This window comes from Trichechus manatus, unplaced genomic scaffold (assembly GCF_000243295.1).
Source record: "Trichechus manatus latirostris isolate Lorelei unplaced genomic scaffold, TriManLat1.0 scaffold00041, whole genome shotgun sequence".
In the NCBI taxonomy this organism is placed as follows: domain Eukaryota; kingdom Metazoa; phylum Chordata; class Mammalia; order Sirenia; family Trichechidae; genus Trichechus; species Trichechus manatus.
The window spans coordinates 15,289,479-15,298,396 of NW_004443977.1; positions in this window are offsets into that span (position 1 = coordinate 15,289,479).

Here is an 8,918-nt window from a genome sequence, read left to right on the forward strand (position 1 = left end):
GGGGACCTTATACCATCAAGAAAGCAGTGCTGGGAGCAGACCACGTCCTTTGGACAGGGGTGCCTGTGCCAAGAAACTCCTAGTCTGGGGGAACACTGATGAGAAGGCCGAGAGAGAGAAAGCCTTCCCCTGTAGCTGACACCTTGAATTTGGACTTTTAGCCTACTTTGACTATGAAGAAATAAACTTCTCTTCATTAAAACCATCCACGTGTAGTATTTCTGTTGTAGCAGCACTAGATGACTAAGACATTGATCTACGCCAATCATGATAATTCCTTTCTCTTTGCCAGTAGGTGGTTTAGAGGAGGAAATATCACTCAATTCTGGCCAGTGGATTTGCAAGGAAGTCAACTGGGGGTGAGGACTTTTGAGAAAGTTTGCCTTGTAGATAAAAAGAGATTCATATAAAGAGAAAAGATTTCTTCCACTTGGTGGTCAGTATTACAGAAGTCACCTCCTGACCGTGAGAAGAGCTTAAGGCAACATGCTGAGGATGAAAGAGACAAAAGAACCTGGGTCTTTGATGATGTCATTGAGGTACTGAATTAACCAATCCAGAAGGCATCCAACCTAGGCCTCTTGTTATATAAGATAATAAATATTCTTTTTTGTCTTCACAATTTTGATTTGTAATTTCTTTTACTTGCAGTCAAGAGCATCATAATTAGCACATGGGACTTTCAAATACTCTTTAAAAATAGTCATTAACATGTTTGAGGGGTATCCTAGGCTATTTTCAGAATCCATTAGTTAATTAATTAATTAAGTGATTCATTTTTAGCAAGTGTTTAGTGAGTACATACTGGAGATATGGCAGCAAAAGAGATGGACGTGGTTCCTGGCCTCATAGAGCTGGGAGACTTTAATCAAATAATCATCTACATATATAATGACATACTGTGAAAAGTGAGAAGAAGGAGCATGAGCTGAGAATAACAGAAGGATCTGATTTATCCTAGGAATGGGGAGGACTAAGGTAAGACTTCACTTAGCAAGTGGTATGTGAACTGAGGTCTGAAAGTGAGTATGGGGAAAGGAAAGTATTCTAGGAATGGGGAAGGACATGTGCAAAGCCTCTAGGTGGGAAGCAGCATGGTGCACTATAGGACCCTGAAGAAGAGCTGTTTGATAGAAGGAGAGACTGAGGGAGGGAATGGAACATCTAAGACTGAGGAGATCAGTAGGATCTAGAGGATGTAGGATGCTGGAGACCATAGGAAGACTTTCGGTCTCTGTCCTAAGAGCAAAAGAAATACAATGAGGGGCTCTAATCTGGGAATGACATGATTATACAACCTTAACCAGTTCCTTCTGGGTGCCTATGGCTCAGTCTTGCCATAGTATTACATTCAAGAAAATACTATCAACCAAATATAATTTGAAGAAGTTCCAATCTTCATTTGTGTCTTTCAAAGCTCTTTAAAAGGGAATCTTTGGCAAAGAGTATTAGAACTCATCCAGTATCTACGTGCTCCTCTACATTTTCCAGTCTTCCTTGCAGCTTGGTTGGGACTATGGGACTGGGTTTTGGCAGTAATAACAAACTTGTTTTCCGGTTTAGTTCTTAAAAACATTCTGTATGATTCTTCAGACCTCAGTTCACCTGCCACAGTGATTTTGGAGGCCATCTGTTGTAAATGGTATAGCTACAAGATATAAGAGAGCTGATTATCTGCATCAGAAATCTTCGCTTTATGAGGCCCTAATTTCAAGGTTTATTTGTTACTGCAGCATAGCATGACTAATATAGGATATAACTTATAACACACGGCATCACTTTTTAAAACCACCGTTTCTCTCCTCCTCAACTGAAAGCAACTCTGGTTCTCATTTCTTCATTCCCTTTTTCCTTCTTAGTCTTTGGAGCTTTCAGCCTGTGAGGCCATTGTTTTATCATGACCTAATCTTTTTCTCCCATCTGTCTGAGTACCGTCTCTCCACACATTCATCTTGATTCAGCATCACAATAATCATGGGAACTGGACTGGCAAAATCAGAATACCCTTAGAGGTCGGGGCAAAGGTGAAGAAATTAAGCAGCTAAAGCACAATGTTTTTAGAGGGGAGGTGGAAGCCTGGAACACTCTCTAGTTAATGGACTATCCTAATCAAATTTGAATTTTAAAAGATAGTTCTGGCTGCAGTGTGAGTCTGATTGTAAGGGTGAGCAAGAGAGGAGGTCAAGGGGCCATTTGGAGGCTATTGTAGTAGTTCTGAGCTTGGACCAGGGTAATGGTAGAGAATAGCAGGTGGAGATATATTCCAGGGGGATAATACTAACAGGATTTAGGAAGGGTGGGTGAGGGAGAGAATCTGATCCAAGCTATGGACCCTTTTCTTGGGAGAATGCATATTCAAACATGTTTATGCCAGTTGCTGGTGACTCCTGTTTTTGTAGATTTCTGAAACCTGTCTGCTGGCCTGAGGGTGAGTCCTGGCTCTAGAACAATAGGTGCAGTCCTCTGGAAAACAGCTCCTCTCATCCCAGCTTCTGAGGCCTCCTGGGCAGTACCCAGGCTGAGGTTATTCTTTGTGAAGATTGCCTGAAGCGGTTCGGTATTGCCCGAAAGGAGAGAAATCATCAGCTCCAACAGCCCAGGGCTGAATGGGGCGGCACCCCGCCTGTGAGGAGGTGAGCCAAGGGGACAGCCACAGAAAGGGCTTTCATGACTCTTTTTTTTCAAAAAACAATGAGCAGAAGAGAGATGCAATTTCAAAATGGGAAAAGTCAGTGGATATTCAGGGGAAGCCAGGGCAGAAGCAAAGTGAGGCAGGTCCCTGATAACGGAACATCCAGTACAGATGTCAAGAAATGGGAGTGCATGAAAGTGAGAGGGGCGCGGTGTCGGTTCCAGACTCCAGCCCTGCTCTTGTGAAGTGAGGGAGGCCTCTACTGCAGCTCACTGCAGTGTTTATCCTGGTGCCCTGTGCTATCAACGTGAATGCTACAAACCTGCATGAATGCTCATCATAGCCTGCCCCACACTAAGCTAACTCAGACTGGGCTGGGACCGTGCAAGTGATACCAGCTGGGAATATCCTTAATGGGGACATCATGTTTGGTAAAGTAGAGTCAGCAAAAACAGGAAACCCTCAATGAGATGGCTTGACACACCACCTACAACAATGGAATCAAAGTACCAGTGATGATGAAGATGGCGCAGCACCGGGCGAAGTTTCATTCATTCTATTATACGTAAGGTCTTCACGAGTCAGAGCTGACTTGACAGCAACTAACAACAACAACTGAAGAAAGAAGGTAGATTGCCATACTAATCACCAGGAAGTGAGACTGGGTTTCGTCTGGCCTGGAATCGGGAGCCAGGTGTGATCTAGTTTAGGGGCTGAGGTACAGTAGTAAGATCTCTGAGTAGTCGTGGGGATGGTAGCATTTTGAATCCAGGGAGGATGGATTTGAAATGAGAGAGTATTACTGACAAATGGCTGCTGGGTTGAGGGAGGGGGTTCAGCTTACTGGAGAGAGAATGGGGAAGGAAGAGGCTGGAAGGTTTTTAGGGATCCCATCCAGCAGGGAGTAGAGTACTCATCAGGTCCCAGGCAGGCACTTGGCCATAGTGATTGGGCACACAGAGTGCTGTTTGTGAGAGGGACTAGAGCTTCGACAGGGGCACGTAGGGGGACTGGGGACTCTTTGATGATTGGTTCATCTAGGCTCAGGGCCAGATAGTGGCCCTAGTGATTTGGTGGTTCCTAATGTGTTGCCAGGCTAGTCTCCCATTGGCTTGGGAACTTTGCTTGGATGACCCCACAGGTAACAGGTCTCCAGTCTTTATACTAGGCAGGCCTGTTGAGATATGGGTTTCTGCCTGAGACTTGAGACTAGGTCCAAGCCCCAGCAGGCTTAACTGGATTCCGCATTTCCTGCCCAGCCCTTGTCAAATCCCTCTGCGGGGATGCTGGCCTTCCTCTTGCCTCCAGAACTCCTAGACAGCTGCACACCAGGCTGGACCCTTCCTCTGCACTTCCAGTGTTGGGTATCACCCTTGAGAGTACAGTGGTTACGAGACTGGACCCTACAGCCAGACAACCTGGGTCTGAATTCTGGCTCTGATACTTCCTTAGAAGTGTAATATTGCATACATTTCTTCATCCTCTGAGCCTCAGTTTCTTTATCTGTAGGCAAGTTAAATAAGTCTAAATCAAGGGTAAATAAGAAAATTAAGTGAGACTATGCATACAAAGGAAACCCTGGTAGCGTAGTGGTTAAGTACTACAGCTGCTATCCAAAAGGTTGGCAGTTCGAATCCACCAGGCGCTCCTTGGAAACTCTGTGGGGCAGTTTTACTCTGTCCTATAGGGTCGTTATGAGTTGGAATTGACTCGACAGCAGTGGGTTTGGTTTTTTTGGTTTATGCATAGAAAGCACTTGACATAATGTCCAGCACATATAAATATTACCAGATATTATCATTATATTTCATTATTGGTTGATTTGGTAGGGGGCTGTCTTACATCCAGGGCTGTTCCCTGGCCTTGAGCTGTCTCCCTTTTATTCTGGCTCTGCCCCTTCCCCATCAGTCTGGGATACTCATATTCTAACATAACTCCAGTTGAGATGCCTTGATGTACTCTCAGGAAACTCTGCCATTGTGTTTGTGTGAAAGGACATTTAGATGCACAAATTTTTAAAGGGAGAAATGGGAACAATCTTCAGATCAGTTCATGTGATTTTTCCTTTTATCATTTCCACTCTTAATGGAGAACAAATAGACGCCTGCCTTTTCTGGGAACACAGTGAAAGTGACATCTCGTCTTTCAGAAATGCTTGTTAAAGTTTCAGTGCATAGGACTTATGGGAAAAGGGGATTTGATCATTCAGCTTGATTCATAGCAGGACTGGGAATAGGCTTAAGAACTGTAAGCATATGAGAAGCTATTTACAGGAAGGGCAAGGACAAGTTATTCTCTACCATCACTAATAATAGTACAGGACTAAATTAAATTATAAGGGGAAAGAGTTTAGATACAAAGAAAAGGGTATAGAGATAGTCCTAAGAGAACCAGCTGGGAAGATTAAAAAATTGGGATTGTTCTAGGTATCCTTGAAAGTACATTTTAGACTTAGAATGAGGGATGTTAACTTAGGGAAGCTCCCATCTATCGTCTGTCTGTCTGCATGTTTGATAGGAAAGTAATAATCATCATGGCATTTTTTCCTGATACTGATTTCATCTCTTTCTCACTTGGTTTGCATTGTCTGTGTCTGTTTTCAGTTCTCTATACCCACTACACCCATTTACACCTTGCCTCAATGACTAGAACAAGCTCTTCTTCATGCTCAATTAACCCAAAAGCTAAAACCCTCTCTCCTTTCAAATTGTCCTTAAAATAGTTTATCTCCCACCCTCACCCCATGGCCTATCTATGTTCTAGCAAGATTTCAAAGGGGCGAGAAGGTATCTCATTGTGGTTTTGATTTGCATTTCTCTAATGGCTAGTGATCACGAGCATTTCCTCAGGTGTCTGTTGGCCACTTGAATGTCTTCTTTGGTAAAGTGTCTGTTCATTTCCTTTGCCAATTTTTTAATTGGATTATTTGTCTTTTTGTTGTAGAGGTGTTGGCTTTTCTTGTAGATTATGGAGATTAGACCTTTATCTGATTTGTAATGTCCAAAAATTTTTTACCAGTCTGTAGATTCTCTTTTTACTCTTTTGGTGAAGTCTTTTGATGAGCATTAAGTGTTGAATTTTTAGAAGATCTCAGTTATCTAGCTTATCTTCTGGACTTTGTGTGTTGTTGGTTATGGTTCGTATCCTGTTAATGCCATGTATTAGGGCCTCTAGTGTTGATCCTGTTTTTTCTTCTATGAACTTTATAGTTTTTGTCTTTATATTTAGATCTTTGATCCATTTTGAATTAGTTTTTGTATATGGTGTGAGGTATGGGTCCTGTTTCATTTTTTTTGCAGATGGACATCCAGTTTTGCCAGCACCATTGTTAAAGAGACTTTTTTTTTCGCCATTTGATGGACTTTGGGCCCTTGTCAAAGATCAGGTGTCTGTAGGTGGATGGATTTATATCTGGGTTCTCATTCTGTTCCATTGGTCAATGTATCTGTCATACCAGTACCGGGCTGTTTTGACTACCATAGCTGTATAGTAGGTTCTGAGGTCAGGTAGTGTGAATCCTCCTACCTTATTCTTCTTCCTCAATAGTGCTTTACCCACAGTCATTTTTCATTCTTTAGGTAATAGACCCTGATGTTGCTTTGGGAAACTACCTCCTGTCCCTCCTCACATATTCTACCCCATTGGAAGCAGTCTTGGTGGTACTGTCAATCAAGGTGGCCCAGCCCTCCCTTGGCCAAGATTGAGAGGCAGCACAAGTTAGACCAAGTAGATACTTTCTTCTTGAAATATGAATCTCAAGCAAATTGGCACAAAAGTTTTGAAAACACCTGGAGATCTTTCATTAGGATAATGGCAATTTAAAGAGATGATATACTAAATAGTTCCTGACACCTTCCTTCATACCTGGAGCTACTCTGTTCATTGTCCTTTCTGGAATCTTGTTTTATTTTTTATTTTTGTTTTCCGCTCTTTCTTTGATTGCAATAAACTCCTTTTTGCTTAGGTTCAGTTGATTTCTCTGTTGTAAGCAGAAAAACCCCCAAAACACTCTGATACGCTGTTCTTTATGACATTATCTAAGACTACAAAACAATCTCCATATGTCCTTTTAAAAATTGCTTTTTCTTTCTTTTAGGCACTAATACAATATTGATTATCGGCATGGAGACAGTTGTATCATTTTGGGAGAGCCACCAACTAGTGGCATTACAGATAATTTCCTAATGCAATTTTTCTCAAAGTATGTATGTTAACTCTTGAGGAAATGCTTTATCATCATTATTATGTTATAGCTCTACTTTGAAAAAACCCAGGTATAGAATATCTTGTGGTGATAGAATTTTGATGTGATAAAAGCAGTTGATTGGCAATGCCTTGGAGGTATATACCCTAACTTCAAAATAATTTATGTCCAAAGTGTCAGAAAGGAAATAAATACCCTCAGAAGGGGAATATTTCCTAAGTGGAATGCAGCTAATATGTAGATTTCATTTCAGCTCTGCCAGGAACCAATGACTTACACATCACCGTTGCTCACAAATCAACCTTTCACAGACTGTGATAAATGCCTCTTTGATATAGTAGGCATTGCTCTCAGAAAAACTTTAAGCCATGGACTCTGACCAGGAGCCATGGGTGTGGTGGAAAAAAGACCTTTGCTTTGGACCATAAGGCAGAGTGCAGATGAAACTGTTATGGTCAAGCAAGGGCCAGAAAAGATTTCTACATTGTTAATATGCAGTCCATGGATCGTTTGTTAAATTTTGACCCAAGTTATTTTGGTAGACCAGATCAAAAGAGGGAGGGAATGATAACACTGAACTCCAATATTGCCCACTGTTAGACATGCTCACTGATAAATGTCAGCTGCTACCAAAAAAAGACAAAATATATTCACGAATGAGTGTACTCTGATTTTCCTTCTTTCGCTTAGTGCATCAGTTAGCTAGTGCTGGGTAACAAACCTTTCCAAAAGGGAGTGGGTTAAAACATTAAACACTTATTTAGTTATGACTCTGTGGGTTGGCTAAGTGGTTCTTCTGGTCTTGGCTAGACTTGCTCATGCATCTGTGATGAGCTGGTGTCAACTGCAGGCTGTTTTTGCTGATCTTGGCTGTGCTGTCACATGTTTAGTGACTAGCTGGATGGAATCTGATCTAGGATGTACTCAGCTGAGACAATTGGGCTTTCCTCCCCTCATGTTCCAGCATGCTAGCCTAGCCTAGGCTTGCCCGCATGGTCATGTTAGGGTTCTGAGAGAGAAAGATAGAGTGAAGCAGGTAAGTTCTTCTGAGGTCTAAACTGAAAACTGGCACACAATCAGATCCATTTCTGGACAGGAGGAGATACAAAGTCACACTGCAAAAAGTGTGGATATAGAGACACATAAAAAATTGGGGTCATTGTTAGACTCCCACTTTTAGAGGTGTCCTGATTCTGAGAGACTGGTTTCCCTTAAAATTAGTTTTTGTGATGTTGAATGAGAAGAATGGATGGGGAGTGATACTGAACCTGAGAGGAAAGAGGTAGAAGAGAGAGAGAGTTCATGTGGGTTGAAGGTCAGAAGAATTTTGGTGATTTAGCAAAAGAGAGGCTTCAAAGCAATTTCAGTAGAGAAGACAAACAGAGATGAAAGGAAAGGGAGCTTAGAGCTGTTTTCCCATGGTTTATGAATTTGATCCGCTTTGATACTCTAGGAGAGATGCAGGTAAAGAATGGGATTTCCATTTAGCTACTTTTTGGCTGCTGAACTATGCATTTTTCAACACAAATGTGTGAGACTGAGCCATGTGGGATCCAAGGACTTACTTGAATTAAAAGCCTTTAGATTTCTAAAGGAAACCACCTTTACAAAAATTGTTCTATGAAACTAGAGGAAACATAAAATATTGATTTTTTTTCCAAGGAGAGAAATCAGTCATGTTTAGATTTTTAATATTTCCTGAGTACTATCCAGTTCAACATGTCAAAATTTTGAGCAAATGTGATGGTCTCTGAAGACTTTGTGAATTTAGTTTTTTCATTTATCCATGTAAATATAAAGAAATAATGCACTGACCAATTTCTAGATGTACAATGCTGCTGATTTATTTGAGTGTTTGCCAAATAGTTCCTCTGAGTCCACAATCTTTTATTCACCCACTTCTGTTCTGGTGGTGCCAATCCTTGAAATCTGTAATTCCTATGGAATCAGTGGGAAGTGCCCTAGAGGCCAAAACTAAAGGACTTTAAAGTTAGTCTAGCCAGTATTCAAATCCTGGCTTCACCCCTTGCCAATTATGTGAGTTCTGGTTAGTTTTATTACCTGGATAACCTTGTTTTTTCA